Here is a 25812-nt window from a genome sequence, read left to right as displayed (position 1 = left end):
TATGGTCTCCTCTTAAATCGAAAAACATATTCCCACATCCACACTAATGGTACTCAGTTCTAACTCAACAGCACCTCTCTAGACTCTTCCTGTCTCTTGAGTGTCAGACACCTCCAGTACTTGAAGCTTCTAGCTTCTAAACATTAAGACCCAAGCCATCTTCTTTAGTTCCATCACATTCCTCTTATTTTTCTTATGACAAAAAGAGGCCACTTCGCTCATCAAATCTCTGCCAGCTCTCAGAGCAAATCCATCAATCCTATTCCTTCACTCATTTCCCTGTAATCTAAGGTGAGAAGGGAAAGATTTAAAAGGGACCCGAGTGGCAGGTTTTTCCACACAGGGGTTGGTGGCTAAATGGAATGAGCTGCCAGCGAAAGTAGTAGAGGCGGGTACAATTACAACAGTTATGTGGATAGGAACGGCTTAGAGGGATACGTGCCAAACTCAGGCAAACAGGACTAGCTCAAGTAGGTAACTTGGTCGGCATGGATGAGCTGGGCCAAAGGATGTCTTCAAGCTGTATAAATCTGACTATGCCCATAACATCCACACCATAACAAAAATTGCCCTCTTACCTTCCATAACATCTGACTCCATTCCTGCCTCAAGTTATGCTTCCAAATAATTATGTAGGTAACAAAGGCATTATTGGACATCTTTATTGTTCTACTCTTCAGTTGTTCTTAGAGCCACCTATCCCTGTTAACTGTTTAATTGCCCACCACCATTCACAACAGAATGTGGTAGGTCTCCAAAGCTTCAATCTGATCTGTTGGTTGTCAGATTACTTAGTTCCATCTGTTTTGGAAATTGAGCACACATATGGGCCTGATGCAAGCATTTAAGGGAAAAGGGGCAGATGTAGGAATACTGAGGGAGGGGAGAATGAAAAAGAGAATTGATCAGGATGGGGAGGATGGAAGGAAGCAGGCTGAAGAAAAGTTGAAAAAAAGTGAGTGGTCCTTGCATACACACAGAGTTGTGAATGCTAAATCCATACAGCAGAGCCTGATCGCCAATAATCCTGGACCCCCTTGCCAATGGCGAAGCCCAAGTTAATCAATTGCTTGATTTAAAAAATTCCATCTTTATTTTCATATGCTCAACTGTCTCTTGAGCAAGTAACAAGCAGAACAAATTAGGGAGAAACAGGTGTGACTTATTTGAACTTTCAGAAAGCTTTCATTAAGAGACTAGCATGAAAAATTACAAAACATAGGATTGGGTGAAGTTACCAACATGGAGAAAGAACTGGTTGGTTGACAGGAAAATAGAGTAGAACCTCTCTTTTCCCAAATGACAGGCTGTGACTAGTGGGGTACTGCAGGGATCAGTGCTCAGACCTCAGCTATCCACAATGTATATTAATGAATGAATGAAATGTAATATATCCAAGTTTGCAGACAACACAGATGTGGGTGGAAGTATGAGATGTGAGGAAGATGCAAAGAATCTCCAGTCTAATTTGGACAGGTTGAGGAAATGGACAAATATAAGATAAGATTTCCTTATTAGTCACATGTACATCAAAACACAGTGAAATGCATCTTTTGCAGAGAGTGTTCTGGGGGCAGCCTGCAAGTGTCGCCATGCTTCCAGCGCCAACATAGCATGCCCACAACTTCCTAACCCATACGTCTTTGGAATATGGAAACCCACGCAGACATGGGGAGAACGTACAAACTCCTTACAGACAGCAGCGGGAATGGTGGATGTTGTATGAGTGGCTAATGTGTGGATGATAAATATGAGGTTAATCACGATGAGGAAATAAGACTGGCAGATGATCTGAATGGAGACAGATTGGGAAAGGGAGAGGCACATTGAGACCTGGATGTTCTTGTGCACCAGTCTCTGAAAGCAGGCATGCAAGCACTTAAGGTGACAAATAGCATGTTGGACTTCATGGCAAGAAGATTCAAATACAGATGTAGAGATGCCCTGCTGCAATTGCATACGAGTATTGTGTGTACTTTTGGTCTCCTTGTGGGGAAGGATATTCCTACTATGGGAAAGTGCAATGAAAGTTTACTTGTCCATTCCTATGATGGCAGTAACTGAGGTACAAGGAGCGAATGGATTGGTTAGGCCCATAATCACTAGAGTAGGGAAGAGATGAGATCTCAGAAACCTACAAAATTCTAGCAGGAATCAACAGATTTCGGTGGTTACAACTTTAGAAAATTAACAGATTTGTCAAGCATAACTTCCCTTTCAGAAATACATGTCAGCTGTACCCAGAAAATAAATTGCTGGAAGAACTCAATGCCTCAAGCAGCATCTGTAGAGACAAAGGGATAGGCGACATTTTGGGTCGTGATACAGGGTCTCGACCTGAAACATCGATTATCCTTTGCCTCCACAGATACTGCTTGACTCGCTGAGTTCTTCCAGCAGTTTATTTTTTGCTCCAGATTTCAACATCTGCAGTCTGGTTCTCAACTGTGCCCAATCCTTTTGTTATTTTTTTTTAAGTGACCTGCTAACATTTCCTTAATAATTAATTCCAGCATTTTCCCCACTACTATTATATGAATGGTTGAGGGAAGGCTAACTGGTTTGAATTGTGCTTTTTCCTTCTCTTGCTTAAATAGTTGTATCTTCCTACCTTCCAATCTGCAGGAACCATTACAGAATCTATAGAATTTTAGAAGATTACAAATAAGTGTATTACCCCATCTTCTCTGCCATCTTTGTCTAAACACTGGGTTGCAGGTAATCAGGTCCTGAAAATTTAATGTCTTTCAGTCCCATTAACTTCTTTGATTTTTTTTTAAAGTGCGATATTATTCTCAGTTCCTCATTCACTCCTATCTGTCTGACAAATATGGCCCCACCCGTCATCACGTTTCAGACTTCCACATATGGCAACATACATAAACAAGTCTTAAACTAAAGTTTCAAATCGCTGAAACCCAGATGTTTATTGTAGTCGTTGGGGGAAAACGCTGCAGCTTTCTCATGAAGTAAAACATTCCTTGTACAACTTATTGATTTTTCAGTTCAGCATCTTCTATAGTTATTGTTGCAAATAATTTATCCAAGTGGTACTTCTTTGCGAGTAAATCAACAAAACTGTAACTTATTAGTTTTTGATTTGATACATTAATTTTTTTTTTAAATGTTATTCCTTAGCTAAGTATATTATGAAATTCCTTTGACAACAATTTGTAGTCCCAGATGATAATAAAGAAATTAGGGTCAAGGTTGAGGAGTTTGAAGTGTTTCTTCCAGTTGATGCTGACTCTCTACTCTCTGTCCTTGATAGATTCAGGTTTATTCTTGGTTCTCAGCAGGGTGATCCCTTCAGTGTTAGTAGATGGCCTTGACAGCACTACAGTCGTCAACCCATACTCGCCACCAAGCTGCTGGACCTCTTTTGCTCTTAGAGAGTGTCTTTATTTGTTGGATCCAAGCCTTCAGGTATCTCTAAAGCTGTTTCTTTTCCTTTCAAGTGTGATGGAATGCCAGAAAAAGTGCTTTCACTGCCTAGCGCTTTGAGCTGGCAATTTTTTTGCCTGTCATGTCTTATTCAAAGTTATGATGTCGATGTCAATGTTCCAGAGCTCTGATAGCCAGACGACATTCAATTCCATCACTTTTGGAGCAGCCCATGTGAATCAACATTCCAGATTTTCATATCAAATATGAGATGGGTCAAGGAGAAAGTGGGTAACAAGTAGAGGCTATCCCACATTAAAACAAATCATGCACAAGCAATGCCATATGGTGGAGTAGAAGTTGCTTATGCATAATTTCTTTCAACATGGGATAGCTACCTCTTGCCACCCACCTTCACCCATCTCACACTTGATCCATCCTGTTCCAAAATCTCTTCTCCTTCAGTATCTAGACACCCCACCACCCCCTCCCCCAAACTCAATGTCTCCACCCATACAACCCCCTCCTTCCTTCTCTGCACCAGGCACCCTTCTCCTCTCACATCAACATTCTCTACACCTTCTTTTCTCCCCACCTCACCACATTCCACCCATCACCCTCTTGCCTCCCCCAAATCCTCTCTCATTCTTCAGCCCTGAGAAAACCTCCACGGACCATCATGGTCCCTTAGCAAGAGGCCAGAACAGGGTGACGTGGCAACCTCAGTGTGGAAGGAAGGCACTACAGTGAGGACTGGTCCAAGGTGGTGCCATTCCCTCTATTCCTTTCTTGATCTTTTTATCAGTTCTCTCAGTGTTTCCCCCAGCTTAGCCTACACATCTACAAGATAGTTATGTCAGGTGATCTCAGATGTTATGACATACTTCAAGAAAGGAGACAAATCAAATTGCTTCAACTACAGAAGAGCTCTAGACTTAACAACAACTGCAAAACATAGGTCCTCTACTGGCCTGCATCCACTGTGCAACATCACCCATGACAATGAAAATACAATGTGAAATCTTTAAAAACGTAAACAACTCCCATACCTTGGGAGTCACCTCTTTACCAAAGCATTCATTGACAAGGAATTTTACCATCACCTTCAGTGCCCGTAAATAATCTCTGACTAAGGAAATGTCTATTTCGAAATCCAGACTCCAAATCCACTGGCAGGATAAGCAAATTTCAGCACCCTCTCCCAGTCGAACATCCATAGTATTGACACCAATAAGCAGGCCATTTCATTTGCATGACCAACACAAGACTCCTGAGACAGACACCACAAGCTCCATCACAGCAAGAGATTATTAGGTGGGCAAAGGGAATGATTCAAGGATGGTTTCAAAGCCTACTTGAAAAGATGTAACATCCCAATTGACTCATGGGAATCCCTTGCCCATGACCACTCAAAATGGAGAAAGATTATTCTGGATTAAGCACCTCAAGTCCTTTCAGTGGCACAACATAGAAGCCCAGCTTAAAGGAAGGAAGGATGACACAAAAGCTCAGCTTAAGCAGAGGGAGGGAGAGAGAGATCACACTCACTTTCTACTTACCTGGCCTGTCGAACACCTCCCGTCACACCTGTGGTCCCACATTGGCCTCATCAGCCACCCCACAACCCATAAATGTAGTGTGCAACCAAGAAATCCTCTAACCCATTAGACTCTCCAAGGAGAAGAATGAATTAGAATATATCCTCTAAATCCAGATGCAAAACATCTCAGATGGTTGAACTGGTTATTTCTATTTTGCCCCACAGCCAGTTCAGTCCTCCCTTCAACCAAGGGAAAAGATGTCCATCAGAAATATGCCTCCATAGTAAGACAGCAGGTACAAATACATCCGATCAGGCTTTCAGATTGTTGATCATCGAGAAACAAGGGGGAAAAAAACAAGAGGAAATAATGGCAGGCTCTGTGAGCTCTAGGAAAGTTTGTGCAATTTAAAAGTCATTTAGGCAATTCCACAGACTGAAACTTGTTTGCAATTTAATTGCATTATCACAAAACACGCCCAAGTACAAAACCCCTATTAGAGTTCATATAATCTATGCTACTATAGAGCTTCTTGTTGGTTTTATACTTTCACTATTTCTCTTATTTCTTCTTCGATGATAGGAACGACTAATTCTACATAAAACTTAAGCCCAAAGCATTTAATTAAAATACGTTTATAGCTGTAAACAATACGTTAATCACTCTAAACCTTTCTGTTCTTTTTCACACTCTCTCCAAATCACCCTATTTCTATAATCATTATCACTTTGAGGGGTTGAATAAAAATTCTTGATTTTATTATAATGCGACCTTTCCTCGTCTGGCAATGCTAAGATGACACACAAGATCATAAAATGGCAAAGTAATACATTCAGTGTATCAAACTAGCTCAAAGACTAAGAAAACCAGATCAAGCAAACAGTGCTGTGCTACCACAAAAAAATGCACACCAGCCCATTCAACCTTGCCAATGTCTCCTCAACAGCCAAAAAAAAAACACCCATGTCCCACAAATAAGTAAAACCATCACCTGGCATAGACATGCTCTTAGATTCATATTTTTGTCAATTATCAAGGTTCATGCAAACATGTTCCTTGGGATTATCCACATCCACTGGTGGAACAGGCCCATTAGATTTAGTGGCAACAGTATACACAGAAACACAAAAGACCATTCAGCCCTTCAAGTCTGTTCCACCATTCATGACTGATCATACACTTCAGTACTCTGCTTATGCCTTCTCCCCATATCCCTTGATCCCTACTATATTAATAAATGTATACCTCCTCCTTGAAGTCAGTTAGTGACTTGGCCTGCATCATTTTTTAAGAGGGAGAATTCCACAGGGTTACCACCCTCTGAGTGAAGAAATTTCTCTTAATCTCAGTTCCACAAAGCATACCCTGTATTCAGAGGCTGTGACCCCATTCAGAACATCCTCTCTGTATCTAATCTGTTAACCAACACAATCTCTCCTTATAGCTCAGTATTGGCAACCCAAGAAGAATGATCTTGCCATGAAGTTTTCTAGCAAAACCTCATAGCAAGGTCATCCTTCCTTAGGTGGGGAAGACCAAAACTGCACACTGTACTCCATGGGGTTTAAATGTTCTGTCATTTTTGTTCATAATGCAAGGTCTACTAGTAACCTGGAAGCATCAAGATTGAGGATTCCCATGTCTAGAACTAAATCTGGAAGTCTTCAACATTGATTGCAGACCCTTGAAAGTCTTGAGGAATCAATCAAGTCAAAAGATCCCAAAGGGGCAAAGAAACCTCCTATTTATTACATCCACCAGTCCTTCAGAATGAATCAGTAGATGTACATGCTGAAAATCATTTCAAGGCAGCAGTGAAGGGTAGCAAAGCCATAGAACTAATTCTCATGCCTAAAGTACAGTAGCCTACACCAAGTCCTTGGTAGTACTATCACTTATCAAGTCCATAAAGGACACCTTCACTGGCCAAGGTCTGCAGTAGGCAATGAAAGAACCAAGAGGAAAATAACTATTTGATTTCATTCTCATAAATGCGACTGTCCAAGACAGTATTAGTAGAAATGGCCATCACATAGTCCAAGTTCCAGGTATGACATCTCATTCAAGGCATTTTCAATCATGTTGTGAAGCATAGTAGAACAGACAGAGGTCATCAAATCTGCGCATCTATAATATGGCAAGGAGCATCAAAAGATTCATATTGCACTGCACAATCTATAACCTCATGGACTGGTATATCCCTTAGTCTGCTGATACTATCAAGCCAGGGGACCAAGCACCAGCAAGTGTTGGTGTTATACCAAGTACAGCAACAAGCATCTCTAAAAATGAGCCACCAGCCTCATGAAGCTACAACGTAGGGCAATGTATATGGTGAACAATTATAATAGACATAACTAAGCAATCCCACAAAGTAAAAGGGTCTGATCAAGCTTTGCAGTCCTACCTCAGTTAATCATGAATTATAGTGGACAATTAATAATAAGAGAATGAGGCCCCGTGAACATCCACTTTCTTGATGATGGCTGAATAATCCATCTCAGTTCCCTGTCAAAGTCACCGACATCACAGAAGACTCCATGTCCCAAGACATCTTGGGAGTAGCCCCAAGACATGCTCCAGAACAAGCCATACCTCTAGTTTTATAACAAATACAATGCTGGTATATACTTTTCCTGAATATATTCAACCCACAATAAAAAGACAAATCCAATCACTATTCCTCATCTACTCTGAACAATTAGCAAACAAAAAATGGAAGGTGTCACTGATGGTGCTATTAAGCAGAACTTATTCAATAATAACCTAATTACTGATGTTTAATAAGGTTCCAAAAGCACCCTGTGGCTTCAGACCTCATTTACAGCCATACTCTCAACTGGATAAAAGGGGTTGAATTCCAGAGACGGGAGATGTTCCACTCAACATCAAGGCAAAATTACGTGGGATTGATGTGCCTCAGTGTTATTAAGTCAACATGAACCACAGGAAAAATTCACCACCAATAGGTCTCATAACTAGGACAGAGAAAAGCAGTGACTGAAAGCTAATCTCAGCCCCAGGATATGCTGGAGTTGTTCCTCAGGCCGTTTTCCTCTACCTAACCATCTACAACTGCTTCAACCATGAGAACCCACTCCTCCAAGCTCAATCATAGAGGACAGAAGTAGGAATATTCATTGGTGACTGCACAGTATTTTATTCCATTCACAATTTCCCAGATAATGAAGTTATATGTATCAGCATGCACAAGACCAGGACAAAACTTGTGTGTGGGTGGATAAATAGCAAGTAATATTTAGGCCATTCAAGTGCTAGGCAAAGTCCATCTCCAGCAAAGTCTGGATCTGCCCAAGATTCAAACAAGCATTTCAGAATCCTTCACAATCAACATCCTAGGTAAGCATTGGCCAGAAACTAAATTCAACAGATTACATAAATGCCATACGACTCACTTCTTGAGTTCACAAAGTCTTTCCACTACTAGGACAGCACTAGTCAGGAGTGTGATAGAATGATGAACAGATCCAACAATGCTCAAAGAGCTCACTAAGACTTCTTGATTTGCAGCCTCCCTATTTGAGTGCACTATGGCTGCCCTGTGCAGTTTCCACAAGATGCACAGCCACAATTCACCAAGGCTTTTTCAATACTCTTTTCACATCTGTGACCTCTACTGCTTAAAAGATCAAGGGCACATTCATGAAACAGATTCAGGCAGCTCACCTACAAGTTCTCTCGAATGTCTGCCTTGACAATGAATTATCATTGGCAATTCTCCAACATCACTGGAACAAACTGCTGGAAGTCCCTAATGAACAGTATTTTGGGAGTACCTTCAACAAAGAATGCTGTACTTCAAGAAGTTACCCACCTTCTCAACAGCAATTAGACATGGGCAATAAATGTTGGCCTCACCCATGCCCACAGAATTAAAAGCTCTGTACAATTACCTCTCAAAGAATTCTAATAGGATTAAATATTATATATATATTTGAATGAATGCTGCCAGTTTAAGAATATTGCATCTGTTCAGCCAGGAGGTCACTTATCTAATAAGGTACACTGTCACATTTTGAAATAACTGCATAATCCTAAACATCAGGAACATTAAGGGCTTCATTCAAATAACAGCTATACTCAGATGAGAGGTTAGCTAAACAGGGCTAAAACATTTGAAAGATTCTGAATCCATATGAGAAAATAAAATTAGAGCTGTATTACTAGGTAATTTATTTCCTGAAACTCACTGACCAAGGCAACCAGAAAAATCTTCTATTCAATATAAAGATGCTGCATATATTAATAGGTAGATCCTAAATGCTATACACCAAAAGGTACCATTACCTGTTGGCTGTATTTAATACTGTTATCTTAAGTTCTTCATGACTCTATTGTTTAGGATTACAGTTATTTTAAAAACATGGCTCATCAGACAAGTGACCTACTAGCTGAATGGATGCAAGATACTTAAACTAGCAGCATTCAGCTGTAAATTGTATACAATCATACATTTGTATCTCTGACTACAAGTTATGTGGTATGCAAATGAGTTTTTGATCACATGACACCATTTTCAAATAAATAATACTAAAATAACTTCAAGCATCGATACCACTGAATTTCTCATTTGAGTCATAAACACATTTTAATTCAACCTCTAAATAGGTTAATCATCTTTAGCTACGAATTTGTAGGTGAACTTTATCTGGCATTATGGACATTTCATTGCATCATACAGCTCATAAAGCAAAATACTTTTCTCTGGAGGATGATTATGATAGATTTTTATCTTCTAACTGACTTACCTGATAACAGTTCTTTCAGGAAAATTGTGTAATAAAAAATAATGCCTTTCACGATCTCAGGATCAGTGTACTACATCTATTTTAACTATATCAAAAAATATATACTTGCTCGTAATTGGACACTGGAGCCAGTGTGTGTAAAGCAAGGTCCCAAAAACAGCAATGTGATGAGATAATGATCAAATCTTCTTTCATGTGCCTCATGTTGATGTTTAGATAATTGCACCAGGTGGCAGAGGGTATCACTGTAATACCTCTATCATAGTTATGGATCACACAATCCATTGTCTGTTCTTGATGATCAGTGGCATACTGCAGTTTCTATTTTTATTTTCCTAGTTGAAAACAATGTTCTCTCATCCATCTCAATGTTGCTACCTCAATAAAATGCAGTAAATTGAGGAAAATAAACATTCCCCTTTATATCTAGATCTTACCAACATCCTCACTACCATCCGAATTCATGTTTTAGACTCAAGCTCCAGCAAGGCAATTTCAACTTCAATGAATGGAAAATAAAAGGGAATTCGCAAGTCGTCACAAATAAACATTTAGTAAAAGACCTAATACAGAAGGTCCTCGACACTGATGTTCCAAATGGGTTATGGGCATCTCTGAACTGCATCCACACAGACCCAAGGTAGATATTTGCTTCACAAAAGGAAAGAAATATATACTGGTTTTCAGTAATACTGATCAAGGGATAAATAATGGTCAGAGCACCAATAATAGCTTCCCTGATCATTTTGAACAGTCCCGTGAACTTTTTTCGCACCTCATCCTAAGACAGATAAAGACTTCAATTTAAAAATCTCATCTGAAAAGTAGCATCACCAAATAGATACCACAGATTTTTGTGCTAATAACTGGAGAGCAACTTGAACTCACAACCTTCTGACTCAGAGGCAAGAGTGATAAATGCTCAATGCAATTAATAAAAACTTAATGAATTCGAAATTAATAGCTATTACTTATTATTGCAATATGTAACACACATTACATAGATTAAACTTACAGGAAAGGCAGTTTGTTGAAAAGTGATCAGAGTTTGATGTTAAAGTTTAACCTTTTTTTAATAAAACCTATTAAAAGTAATTCTCCAATTTTCTTTTTACTATTAACAGGTATATTTAAAAAACAATTACTGTATATACGCAATAAAACATTAAGCACATCTGAATCTAAATATTCATTATTGTATTATTGAGAACTTGCTACACTTCATTTACTGACGCTATTTGTTTTTAGATTCCCAATGTTATCACTGTTAAGAATCCTGGGGTAGAGTTCCTAAGCTAACCGCAATTAGAAAATGGAGTGCAAATTTCAAAATTTCTTATTCGTCTTTGAAGTGATGCTAATGTCACATTCTTTAGCATCATCATATCATAAAGTTAAACTCAACTGTTAACCAGTTTAACAGAATTCTCTTTACACTAAGTCATCTATTGCTGCATTTAAAATTGATACAATGATAAAATGTTATTAATGTAGTTGAAAATAGGTTTGCCTAAAAAAGGATTTTTAATGAGCAATGTATAGTGTACAAATGACACCCAACCACCCCCTCACAACTCTGTGCAAATTTCTCATTCAAAATAAATAGTTTCCTTTGGTTATTTCCATTCTCATGTATACACTAGACAGTTTCCTAATAAAATGTGTAGAAACTTCTAAAATAATTGATATCTGCTTATCTAAATTTAAAGCTCCAATTTGCAGTGAAAACTCAAAGAAGGTAGAAAGCAGAAATTTTGTTTTACTCTGGGCACTTATCAGTTTTGTGGGCAAACCTGCTTCAGGCAAAATCATTTATAAATGTAGCTTAAAAATTATGGAAACTACTTAAATTTAATATTCTCAAATTATTGTTGGCTTAGCTGATCTCACCCATTTTCAGCTGATGTTCAAACTGCCTCCCAATACTCATGGAATAGGTTTACATGAAAAATGGACTGTTACCACAAATGGAACCATTCCTTTAAAAAAAATCCTAAAAAGATGAACTCGAAAACAAAAAAAATTAGCTACGACAAGAGCTTGGAAACAAAATTTCTACAAAAATGAATTTTTTCCTTAACATGGAAGCAAACAGCATCTAAACTGAGAGCCCACAATCATTTGATATCAACAGTCCAATTATTATCATTAAACTTTGTTCCTTTTTCAAAGGTCATTTCTAACCAAGAACTTTTTCTTTTCTAAGCACACACCAAACACATCCAAATTAACAAACAATGGTATATGCTACTGTTGTTCTTATTTCCTGAGAGAGGGTAATAAAGACTGGATGTCAATGACAAAGCCTTGGTAGTCAAATAGTCTTACTTCCTTATTCAAGGACAGGTTTGTTTTGTAATAACCATCTTATTTTTATTAAGTGCTAAAAAGAAATTAAAACTCTTGTGCAACTATTCTCACTTTAATTCTGAAAAAACAACTCCTTCCTTCCACTGTCAACCTCACCTCCATATTTCTTCCATTCTTCTAAAGGACTTGATATTAGCCAGAATATTTTCATAAGTGCATGCCTAATTTCACACAAGCAAGCATCTTTTGTGTGCAAGGTACTGGATCACTTGACTACAGAAAGCATCAAAAGCCCATTTTACCCAAGAACCTTTTGTACACTTTCAATTGAAAGTCAGTAGTCAGCAAGGTAGCAGACAACCCAACAGTTTTCTCATCTTACAAGCCCAAGAACATAGAGACAAATTACAGCCCCTCAAATGGCATCTTGGAAAAGTCCAGATAAATCGAACCTGGGACCTTGTGGTAAATTTGTGATGTTTGTCCATTATTGATAATGACTATGATTGCTTATGACTCATTGCCAATTTAGCAAAGCATGGATTCTCATTAATGCAAAGCCAAATTTCCTCAAGAAATGTTTTCCCAAACAAAGAATATCATGTTGAACATAGAGCTTATATTTCTTTTGGATTCTTTTTCTTTGGATAGCAGAATGCCTTAGCTATTAACAGCACAATGGACCAACAAACTCAAACACCCTTTAATATGAAATACCTGTGCTATAAGACTTGTGCAAGACAAAATGTTGAACTGTTGTTATCTACCACAGCTACAGATAATGTAGTAGTACTCAAACAAAAAGAAAGCAACTTGTAACCTTCCATTTACATACAATGACCTGAGTTTATTTCTGCCAAGCAACTGGACCAGGATCTTCCATACAAGGTTGTCTGTTGTTACTGTAGAACGTCAACAGGCAGACTGTGCTTATTTACTTGTTTGTACCATAAGATTTTAAAAACACCACAAAAACATTCCCAATGGAATTGTAACAGTTTAAAAAAATTGTAAACTGTAGCTCGAATTAAATTTCTGTCTTACAGCTGTTCCTGCTCTGATTGTGATCCTAGCATCCAGTCAGCATACTTCTGCTACTCTCAATTTTAGTACAAAACCTGGGAATATTAAAAAGTTATGCCTGGCACATGAAACAGTTTGCACTTAATTTAAAATATTGGAAGCACTGTTTCTCACATGAAGGTGGCCGAGCTCTTCAAATATTGATCCATAATCCAGGTCATCTAATCACTATTTCCATTATTTTCTAAAATTTATGATATCTATACTTGTAAATTAATTAACTACTGTACAAATTCCTGCATCAAACTCCTGTGGTACCAGAGCACAGCTTCATTTTCCCACAAAAGGGGCATTAATGCATTAGATCAAAATACAACTGTTTACTATACTTCAGGAAAGATAAAAATATGACTGAGTAATTACATTATTCACAAGAAAAATAGCTCTAAGTTAAGAATGACTTATTTCCACACCTGTTCCATGGGTTCTGAGATGGCTGATGAGGCCCACTTGGTTCTGCAGATAAGGTAGAAGGTGCTTTACAAAAGGGAGTAGGTAGGCAGATTTGGAGCTGGAACACTCCTGTTTTCACTTGGCTTTGAACTTCGTGGTGCCATTCCACGTTTCTTCGCCATTTTGATCAGTCACAAAGCAGGAATTCCAACAAATCTGTAAGAATGTATTTTTTCCCCCCAGGAGGCTTTACAAGAGCACCTGTCCTGACTGAACTAGGAGTGCCTATTTTAGGAATGTAAACAATGTGGCCCACCTATTGGAGCTAACTGGATGCGATTTGTCTCTTGATGATGAGGATGTTGACCTGGCAGTGGACACTGCTTATTGTTTGCTCATTGTGCTAATGGATTGGGTGGGTTTAAATGGAATTGGCACTGGTGATAGCTCTCCAGTGCTTTGAGGTGCCTGTTTAGATAATTCATACCTCCTTAAGATATCAGAAGTCAGGGATGCCACTGCTGCCCACTAGACCATAAACTTGATGCCAAATTTGAGGACCAAAGGCTGTGTTGGCACATTGGAGGCAGTGGTGCAGTTTGTCATTGATGCCTCCTCCATTCTTGTTCTTCACCTCTCCATTTTTATAAAGGATTGTGAATAAACAAAACCAAGTACCCCAAAACACATCCACAGAAAACATCAATGCTACCTTCACTGGGAGGCAGCTCCAAGATATGTAAAGTGATTCAGTATCCCATTGACCTTTATTCTTAGGTAGGGTATTCTGCAGCAAGACTAGGTTGGTAAAGGAGCTTTGTTTTACATATGTTTAGTGTAAGGCCCACTCTATGTTATGTTTCAGTGAATGAATCAAAGAATATGTATGTATTAGCTTAATTTGTAGCTCGATGACTGAAACTAAAATGACCTTGGAGTGCAGCTGACAGAAGTCGAACAATTTCTCATTCAGCATATAGGTTAGCTCCACTCCAGTGGGAAGCTTATTGGAGGCCAGGTGCAATGTTGCAGTGAAAAAAATTGGGAAGAGGGTTGGAGCAATGACACAGACTTGATTGAACCCTTAGCCCAAACAGTGATGTGTCCATGCACATATATTACCCAAAATCACAACTTATATGTCATCACATAGCAGATGTAGGATGTAGTTGAATTTCTAGTGGCAGCCACATTTCAGAAGAAATCTCTACTCTCCCTTGCAACCGAGAGTTAGTTACTGTTACAAAGTCAGTTCTGTGAAGTCCTTGGCACTGCTCTCTGCATTTGTCTCAAGTTGTCAAGTGAAGGTCATATCCAATATACCTCTGCACAGACTCTACCCAGGGTGGGAGGTGGTGGTTGAGAAGGACCCCTACTATGAATTTCTTTGTGGAAGGCAAGTAGATCCCTTTGTAATCATGGCCGCCAGCCTTGCTTTCTTTCTTGATGGTCACGATGGCACCTTCACTTGACATGTCTTCTCTTCAGATGAGAGAACAGACTGAATGAATGTCAGACATTCCTCTCTGCTAAGCTGAGCAGGATAACATCTTCCCAAGGCCTTGCTGTTTTTCAGTAAGCATTTGGATTTTCTACATCTTATTGGGCTGACATAATGACTGTATAATTTGTTGTGGGATGTAATCAAGTACACTAGCATCAAAGACGGTTTTGATTGAGAAATTCAAGAGGACCTTTTTAGTAGGCATTGAGTGCCCCTCTACACTTGATAAGCTCTACTCCATTCTTGTTCTCCTCTGCATTTTTATAATGGTCAGCAGACAAACAAAACCAAGAATTCCAAAATACATCCACACAAAACAATATTCATATAGAAAGGTGATACCCATTTCCACATTAACATTAAGCCCTGCATCAACTGGGGCTTCAGGCACCACAAAACCTTTCTACCATCTACAAGACATGAGAAAAATGTGACAGCATACTCTTCATTTGCCTGGATGAGGGCTAATCCAACAACTCTGAAGAAACTCAACAATATCCAGGAAAAAGTAGTCTGCTTGACTGCCACCCAATCAATCACCCAAGATGTTCATTCCCCCTTCCACTAGCACACAGTAGCTGCAATGTGTACCATCTACAAAACCGTACTCTTCTCCACTACTCCCACAGCACTTTGGAAAACCCATGAGTTCTGACACCGTGAGCAACAAGCACATGGGAACAACACAAGCCAGATCTGCTTCAAGTCACACACCATCCCGATTTGAAAATATGTCACTAGTTTTAAGTCCTGACACTTCCTACCCAACAGCACTATAGGAAACCAACACCTTTACCAGGACTGCAGCTCACCATCACTTTCTCAAGGGCAATTTGGAATGGGAAATAAATACTGGCCTTGCCAACTATGCACAGAACTTGAAAAATAAATTTTAAAAAAGCAAATCCAACATCAACCATTTGGAAAATATCTCCATACTAGCAAAACAGATAAAATGATTTTCAACTTGTTATAAATAACTGTCAATCGCACTTTATACCAAACAATATTGTTAAAATACTAAACTAGGAGTATCAACTAATCTGCTATGCAGAATACCAACTGAAGAGCTTACTTTAGAATAAATGGACATATGCTGACATTGCAAATTACTCTTGCGCATTCATTAATTCTAACAAACCTCAAAACAGCACTATGGGAAAATAGACCAAAGAGGCAACGAAACAGTATCCATATGCTGCTGGAAAAGTGAAAATAAAACTTTCCTAAATAGATCTTGCACGAAATAGAAGCAAAGGGGCAAGGATGAATGCAAAGTAGCATACCTTTACTTAACTAAATTTAACCACTCAATTTTGGTTTCTTCAAAATATTTATTAACTTAACCAATTTCACAATATTTTGTACAGATCAGCACAAACATAATTGTCCTCCACTTCTTAAGAATTCAGTGAAGCTTGTTCAAGCAGATATTACAAATAAGGTACATTTAAGAAATAAGCATTGTTTAATAGATTCAGTTAAATAGAAAAATGTGTGAAAAGATATTTGGACAGGTACATGGATAGGAAAGGTTTAGAGAAACATTGGCCAATGCAGGCAAATGGGACTAGCACAGAAAGGCACCTTGGTCAGCACAGACAAGTTGGGCTGAAGAGCCCTGTTTCCGTACTCAGTGACTAAGATGACCACACTATGCAGAGTTGCAACCATTGAGCAAATATTATTCAATAACTTTTCACATTTTGCTATTATTTAATGCTTGTAATAATGTAAAAATGTTCTAATGTACTTTACAGAATAAAAGAGTGAAAAACACCCAACACCAAAGAGAAATTAATCATGAAAGATTATTTGAAATTGATTCATGAAACCGTAGGGGAAGTTTCAGCCTATGATATGCTCATCCTGGACTTGAATCCATTACCTTCTGACTTGAACAGAATTGCTACCTTTGTGCCAAGCTGACAAAAGGTATGAAGCCAAGAAAATTTACAAGCAGTGTTCCACAGAGTAAGACTGAGGCAGCTGAAGGCACTGCCACCAATGTAGAAGGGAAATGAATAAAACCATGAGACTGTCAAAAGGGATGCATCATTGGAAAACAACGAATAGAGAGAATGGGAAGTGACTGTGAATTAACATGAAGATGAGATTTTCTATTGAGAAATTGAAAAAAAACTAATTACATCAGTGAAAATAGGGATAACAAACTGATCAGCTTTTGGACAATTAGAGCTTTGGGGAGAAGAGAACTGGATGAAAAGCCAGCAATAATGAGAGCACTGAGCCATATAACTCTGATTTAAGGAACCCAACCTAACCAGTCTCTCCTCATAACTGAACATTCCATCCCAGGCAACATCCTGGTGAATCTCCAGTGCAACTAATGGAGCAACCAGAACTGCACACAATATTCCAGATGTGGCCTAACCAATGTTTTATAAAGTTACAACAAGATCTCCCTGCTGTTATACTCTATGTCCTGGCTAAGGCAGACAAGCATCCCATATGCCGCCTTCATCACACTGTCTACCATTCATGGTATATGCCCTACCCCTACTAGAAACTCATGCATCAAAATGCATCATCTCACACTTATTAGGATTAAATTCCATCTGCTACTGACCTGCCCAATGTTCCAGCAGATCAATAATTCTGTAGCCCAAGTCTACTCTTGTCACTATCAACAATATAGGCCAAAACTTTGGAACAACCAGAAATACGGGTTCAAGGCACATTGGAAATTAAATATGCCATGCAATCAAACTAGCTCAGACAATGTTGTGACAGTTGAGAGGCCAAGAAATGTACTGCAGTCCTTAGAAGGTGGTGATGAGTCAGAAAAAAGTGAGAGGCAAGAAGGGAAAGAACTGGTATGCCATGACCTACTCATAAGTTACAACATGGGAACAGACTATTTAATCTATTTTCCCCATTTTCACAATTATAGTAGCCCTAATCCTCGGTGATATCTTTATCCATCACTTTCCTTCAACCACCTATCTAACACATTCTTAAAAAGTGACATACAGCACTTCAACTGCTAAGAATCCTGTAGTGCGAGCCACATTTCAACCTACTATACCTCTTCTCAGCCCTGTATTGCTATTCATTCTTAAATAATTTGGGTATTGGATCTTACTTTGGCTGACACTATCTTTTGTCATGCAGTTAGTAAGGGACTTCCATTGTGGCTGCAAGGAAGTACAATTATTCTTAATATCTATTTGATAAGTCTATGTGCTGTATTAAAATAAAACTTCGACAGGAAGAACAAGGACCTCAGCAAAAAGCTGAGCTTTCAGGTTACAAATAAAATGTCTGTACAGATGTTTCATTCGCAACTGCAGATTCACCTTAAAAAATTATGGTAATCTTAACCCAGTTGCTCTATATTTATGCCAACATTCCCCAGTTTATACTTTGATAACAAATACAGAAGAATTGACTCATTGCACAATCTCAAACCCAATACTGACTAATCTTGGTTTTGGTAATTCATAATCTGATCCAAGTCCCAAGGGAAACTGATCTTTCTGTTCAATGCAAGGCCCACCACAAGGTCCTGTACATTCTTTGGAGTGTAGTGAAGCTGACGAGGACCAAAATATCAAAGGACAGATCCTACTACACCTTTGAGCATAACATCCAAAACCAAACATCCAATATAACTACAAAAAGCAAATAGTAAAAAAAAATAAATTGGTTTGAAAAAATAAACAGTTATTGTCTGAAAATAAACTATATTCAATGAAAACCTAATGAGACTGATCAGATTCCAGGCATCTGATGAACATTCTTCGAAATTCATGACCCTTTCAACTAGTAAAGAAATTCTGATGACAATCAATTCAACTAAAAACACACAAATCATTTTGACCATGGTAAACATATACTAGAATTCAACTAATTTTTTAGAAAAATGTTAACATTTCCCCCAACATCACCAAAAAAATAATGCATTTTGTTTTCCCTTTTGCAGTCATTTGGCCAATATATGATTCCCTGGCAGTGGCAGCCCAAAATAGTCACTCTTTATATAGCATGTCAGTAAATTAGTCAATTGTGAAGAGTGTCATTACCAAGCCTGATCATATCTTCATATAACACCCACATACATACAACTTCCGATAACAGTTACTGCATAGTAGTCAGAAGAAAAACCATGACTGCTCCCAATCCCGCCCCGCACATCCACCTCAACCAAGTAAATGAGTGCTGAAACAAATCCAGAGGCCTACTGTTAACCGGAATGAGATAAGCCAAGTTATCATAGACTAGGAATTGAACAAATGATCTGCATGTACAGTCTAGTGGGACAAATGTCATGCCTTTATCAACTAGTCAATGAACACCCAAGATAACAAATTGTGATCGAGAAGAAAAGATGTAATCTCAAAGATAAAAATCAAAGCAAAAGGACAGTTACAAATATAAGTACTTAAGACTTTGTGGTTTTTCACATCACAAAGACATTTTGATCAGTGAAGGTGAAATCAGCGCAGACACATACTTTCCTATGGTCATTAAAAATATTTTATTTCAGAGCATTTTCCCATTCCTCATTGGCAAACATTTTTCAATTTCAATGCAATGAATATTCAAAAACCAGCTTTCCCAAGTCACATATTATTATATTATGATATATCCTTTTAATTCTTAAATAATTTTGCATTGCAAGACAAACTATACAATTCAAACTCAGCCTGGATAATCACTGTACAACAATTTACCAAGAGGCAACAATATGTAATTAGCCATTTACTGCAGATGGGTTGCATAACAAAAATTACAAATAACGTTCCAAAAACTGTTCAGTAAATGCATTTTAGCATTTGCATTAACTGCTCTTTCAGTCTATGGACCATTTCTGCTGATATATTGCTAAATACCTTGGCCTGGTTCTAATGGGTCTTTAATAATTTTGAGCTCTGGGTATTAATGGGGATTTAGGAATATGACACAATCAACTTACTTTCTAATCAGGTCTTTCTTCCCTTCTTCCTTGTGATAATATAGTAATCACAAATAATTAGGAAAATTTCATATAATGCACAAAAATTAAATCATAAACTTAAAGGTAATGGAAGGCTCAGAAAAGAATATAATGTTCGTGTTCTTGGAATATGCCAGTCTACCAGGCTTCAACAACTGCTGTGATGTTTGAAACAGAAAAAATCTTAAAATCTAAAATGGTAATTAAAATATTTAGGAAACCTGTTATGTAATATCCAGTGAGTAAATATATTTTATGAAAATATATTATTTATCTTTAATATTATACAGTGCCAAAATTATGGCAAGTAGCAGTTCAAATCTGAGCAATGACTTCAGGATAAAAGGCACAAAATATTAAGTGACCTGGCATATAGCTCTAAATAAATGAGCAGACCAAAAGCAAAAAGCTTGCATGTGCATAAAAAGTACTAGTGAGAATTTTAGATTATAATTCATATACAAGCTAATGTCATTAATTTGCAGATTGTTGAACGTTCCTGCATGCACTTTTAGTAACAACAAAAATGGTGCTTAAAATTTGTAATTTAACCCAAAATCAATTCAAATTCTATGCTTCCCTACTGCAAGATCAAGGAATCTTGAATGCTGCCTCCATTGACTTTAAAAGCCACACCAATAATTTCTACAATTCCTTGATGGAAATTCTTTCATGTGCCAATTTCCAAGTTGTAAGACTCTTGAGGGTGTGAACTATGCACTGTAATTCACAGCAAATTTTCCAAAAACTTATAAGTAATCAAAGCAGCCTGCTTGGTTGGCATCCTGTCCATGACCATAAATATTCACTTTGGCTATGGTGTGTACCATCTACCTCTCAGATCTACAAGTCCTGGAATTCAAACCCCAACAGCACTATTGGAATACCTTTACCTGACTATTACTGATTGAACATGGCAGCTCACCATCACTTCAAGGGCAAAAAGGAGTGGGTAGTAAATTTTGGCTGTGCCAGCAACACCCACATTCCATAAATTAAAATTACAAGCTTAATAACTGCCATTACATAATAGAAATTTATTTATGCAGTCAAGGCCTACGATGACACTAGAAAAACTAAGGACAATCTCATTGAGTAAAAACATATAAAGTCATGGCAGTTAACTAAGTAAAAGATCCCCCAGTAACAGCATCTTAAAACTCAATGTCTCCATCAGAATATTCTTTGGCATATATCATTCGCCAGCACACACACACAAATGCATTCTGGTTTTCACTCATTCCTTCCATAATGGCTAACTGTGGCTTTGATAGCTTGCATGCAGGATTAAATACATCAACCCACCAGAATGTCATCGTCATTCTATTTATCACAGCCTGCATAAACACTTTGCAGGCTCAGAGGGTGAAAAACATCTCAGTACTAATCAGCTGGTACCAACAAAACATTGACTACCTTATTACTTTCTCAGAACATCACAATCCCCACATAAATATAGATGAAAAGTACATCCAAAAGGCTGGACTAAAATCACTTATTATCTCATTTTAAGTATTTAATTACCTAATTTTATTGATCAAGTATGTTTGCTGCAGATGAAGCAGAATTAAAATTTGAAAACATTTGAGAATTTGTGTCAGTTTATATTTATAAAATTGCATTGCCCTTTCTAAATGCTCTGACCCAAGTTATATTCCACCCCCCTGCCACCTATTGCCTTAAGCAGTAATTTAAACGTTGTCAATTTCTCTCTACATACACGACATTAAAAGAATACAAGCAATTCCAAGTCAACTTACAAGTTTGACAGCAATGACCAATAAATATATAAAATTACAGCTGAACCAAATAGTATTCCAGTAGATTTTTTTTTACATAACTATTTTAATGAACCTTTAAGATTTGAAATTTACATAGCTATTATATGTACAAATATACAGGGTAGTTTCTTCAGCAAAATAGAAAATGCACAAAGTCATTTCTTGATAGTCATTGCTCTGGTTACTCAAAAGTCCAATTAATTAAAATATTAAATAATTTTACACACCATACTCAGACATCATGAAGTGTGGCTACTTCATTTCATGTAGCATAATTAACTCCACCCCAAATATGTTTTTTTTAAATCAGGTTTCCAATGTAACGCAGCATTCATCAATGCTTGCAATTGACAGGACTAAGGGAGGGATAAATATGAATCTTATTTTTTTTAAAGGGACGAATCATTTACACGGATCAGGAAAAAAAGAGGGAGGGGACCCAAAAAAAACCTCTTCAAAAAAAATCGTAAACACCAACCTTCAAAAAAAATATTGTCACGATCCTTTGCAGCTTTGTAAACACTCGAAAGGTGTGCAACTTAATAATTTACAGTATAGATTGCAAGTATTCTCTGCTCCTGTGCTTCAAAGCACAGAATCTGCCCTGCTAATAAAGCCTTTCTTTATCCTTCCAATGTTTTTTTGCCTCTCCCCTCTCTGACAAACAGACATGACGGATGTACGCAAGCCCGTAGCAGCACTGCAGTCAGAGCAGAGAGAGAGAGAGAGAGGGGGGGAGGAATTTGAGGCAGCGGAATCCTGATTATTTTTTTTGCTCTGTCTTCTTGTGAAGATACACAACAACTGGGAAAGGGGAGGGTGTGGGAGAGGGTGAATTAAATATACTGATCCAATAAAAAAGGAAACGCTCACTCACCGATTCGGGTAGGTACGGCTGCCCTTCCAGTCGGGGGTGGTGGGGGGGGAAGAGGGAGAGAGAGTGAGAGACCCCGAGGAGAAGGGGTGGGGGTGGAATTAATGTCAGAAGTGGAGCAAAACTCCTCCCAATGTTATTTTTTTTCCGCTCCCGTCCCCAGTCCACACTCACTCACTCAAGATGGCGGAAGTGAAGGCACGGATTATGCGCACATTTACCTCAGCGACCCGGACTCGGCCCCCTCCGAGCGCCAGCCGCCGCTTCCAGCATCCGTGCCGCCCGCCGCTCGCTTCGCTCCGCTCCGGCCCGGCCCGCCGCTCCTACCCCCCCGCCCCCGTGGTCGGCCCAAGGGGCGAGAGAGAAATAGAGAGAGACAGACAAAAAAAAACAACCCCCTCACTGATTTTTTTTCCTTTCTCCCCTCCCACTCTTTTCTTACGTTATAAAGTGCTTTCGGTAACCGTGTAAGCACACACACAGAAAAGAATAGGCGGCGGCTGCCGGCTGTGTGTGTGACGGGGAGGGAGGGAGGGGGGCGGGCGGGCGGAGGGTGGGGGTTGCTTTGGTGTCTCTCTGCCCTCCTCACCCTCTCCCCCGTCTCCGTGTCGCTCCAACGGGAAGCCCCGCAAATCCCGTGCACCCGCCCCGCTCGCTCCCATCGCGAGATCTCTTCTCTTCCCTCCTCCTCCTCCTCCTCCTCCTCCTCCTCCTTCCCCCTAACAGCTGGAGGACAAGAGTGCAACTTTCACTCAGTGGAACTTCACCTCTTCCCTGTCAAGATGTAACTGCATTGCTGTATATTTTCAATGCAATTTTCATCTTTCCCTGCCGCTTTTTAACTGCATCCATTATATAACAACCTTTCCTCTGCCGTTTTAACTGCATTGCTGCATCCACAATATAATTTCACCTTTCTTTTGCGGTTTTAACTGCATTACTGCACCAATAATATAACTTCACCTCTCCTCTGCCGCTTTAGCTGCAATGTGTATCCACAATATAACTTCATCGTTCTACTGTCGTTTTAACTGCATTGTTGCATCTACAGCATAACTTCACCTTTTTTCTGCCGCTTTTTATCTTCAATGGTGCATTCGCAATTCAACTTCACCTTTCGTCTGCCGCTTTTAACTGCATTGCTGCATACATAATATAACTTCACCTGCCGTTTAACTGCATTACTGCATTCATAATATAAATTCACCTTACAGTTGATTAACCACATTGTTGCATCTATAATATAAATTCACCTTTCTTCAGTTGATTAACTGCATTACTGCATCCACAATATAACTTCAATTTACTGGGCCACTTTATGACTGCATTGCCACATACACAATATAACTTTGCCTTTCTTCTGTCACTTTATAACTGCATTGCTGCATCCATAGTATAACTTTGCCTTTCTTCTGCTGCTTTATAATTGTGTTGCCGCATCAACAATATAACTTTGCCTTTCTTTTGCCACTTTTTACTGCATTGCTGCATCCACAATGCAACTTCACCTTTCCTCTGCTGCTTTTAAACTGCATTGCTGCATCCACAATATAGCTCAATCTTTCTTCTGCTGTTTTTCTTTTCACTGATATAAGACTATTGAATGGACCTCTTGAACAATAGGATGGACTCTTGACCTCACAATCTACCTTGCACCTTATTGTCTGCCTGCACTGCACTTTCTCTGTAATTGTATAACACGATATTCTGCATTCTGCTATTGTTTTTCCCTTGTGCTACCTTGATATACTGATGTGGTGAAATGATCTGTATGGATGGCATGCATAACAAAGTTTTTCACTGTACCTCAGTACATGTGACAATAATAAACTAATTACCAATAAACTGATTACCAATTTATAACTGCTTTGCTGCATCAACATAACGTCACCTTTCTTTTGTCGCTGTTTAACTGCACTGTTGCATCCACAATATGATTTCACCTTACTTCTGCCACTATAATTGCATTGCTGCATCCACAATATAACTTCACCTTTCTTCTGCTGCTTTTCACTGCATTGCTGCATCCACAATTTAACTTCACCTATTCTTTACCACTTTTAACTGCAATGTTCTGCCCTCAATACAATTTCACCACACCTCAGCTGCTCTTTAACAGCACTGTCCTGTCTATAATGCAATTTCACCTTCCTTCTGCAACTTTCTAACTACATGGCTGTGACAACACTCCAATTTCACCTTGCCTCAGCTACTTTGTAACTGCATTGCTGTATCCACCATACAAATTCCCCCTTTGACAATTGGTGACTGCATTGTTTTGACAATTGAACTTCACCTTCTTGCTGCCACTCTTTAACTGAATTGATGTATCCATAATGCAATTTCACCTATCTTCTGCTGCTTGTTAACTGCACTGCTGTGCCTTCACTACAATACTTCTCTGCAACTTTAACATCATTGTCCTGTCTGTAATGCAACTTCACCTTTCCTATGCTACTTTCTAACTGCATTGCTACGACAACACTGCAATTTCACCTCACCTCAGCTGCTTTGTAACTACATTGTTGTAGCCACCATGCACCTTTACCTCTCCTGTCAATTGGCAACTGCATTGCTGTGACAACAATTCAACCACCTTCCTTCTTTAAAAACTTTTAAAACTTTATTTGTACAACACAGTAACAGAACCTTGCAGCCCAACGAGCCCGCACCACCCAATTACACCCATGTTAACGTACTAACTTGTACATCTTTGGAACATGGGAGGAAACCAGAGGACCCAGAGGAAACCCACATAGTCATGGGGAGAACGTACAAACTCATTAAAGACAGCGACAGGAATTGAACCCCGATCACTGGCACTGTAATAGCATTGCGCTAACTGCTACACTATCGTGCCATAAACTGCTTTCCTCCACTGCTTTTCAGCTGCACTCTCACTGCAGTACCTCTCTGCAACTTTTTAACTGCATTGTTGTATCATTGACGGGGCCTTTCATTGGTATTCCAAACTGTGTGCCAGACCTATTTTGTCCATGTTGTGTTTATTTTTCATCTTTTCTCTTCTATCCCAAGGGTGGTTGTGAAAACTGGAGCAGATTCCACGAGCAGTGCAAGCATTTTCGCAAAAGACCAGGTGGTGAGCTATCAAATCACATCCAAGCCCTGAATCTGTCATCGCCCAACTGAACCAGCAATGGTCAGCAGATACAGTACATATTAAGAAGTGGAAATTCTGGCTCAGGTTTTCCT

General features: G+C 38.8%; 1 protein-coding gene across 2 annotated transcripts in view; it reads right to left on the bottom strand.

Moving 5' to 3' along the window:
- taok1a (TAO kinase 1a) overlaps positions 1–23189 on the bottom strand; it is a 131983-nt gene extending 108794 nt beyond the window's left edge. The window contains exon 1 of one of the 2 annotated variants that reach the window (XM_052035181.1): positions 22821–23189. The gene's annotated coding sequence lies outside the window, so the exon portion shown is untranslated. The other variant, XM_052035182.1, reaches the window with a different exon arrangement.
- Positions 23190–25812: the final 2623 nt, after the last annotated feature.

Source organism: Pristis pectinata, chromosome 21, assembly GCF_009764475.1.
Source record: "Pristis pectinata isolate sPriPec2 chromosome 21, sPriPec2.1.pri, whole genome shotgun sequence".
In the NCBI taxonomy this organism is placed as follows: Eukaryota; Metazoa; Chordata; class Chondrichthyes; order Rhinopristiformes; family Pristidae; genus Pristis; species Pristis pectinata.
Note: the sequence above shows the minus strand (reverse complement) of the source record. Positions and strands in the feature narration are given on the sequence as shown.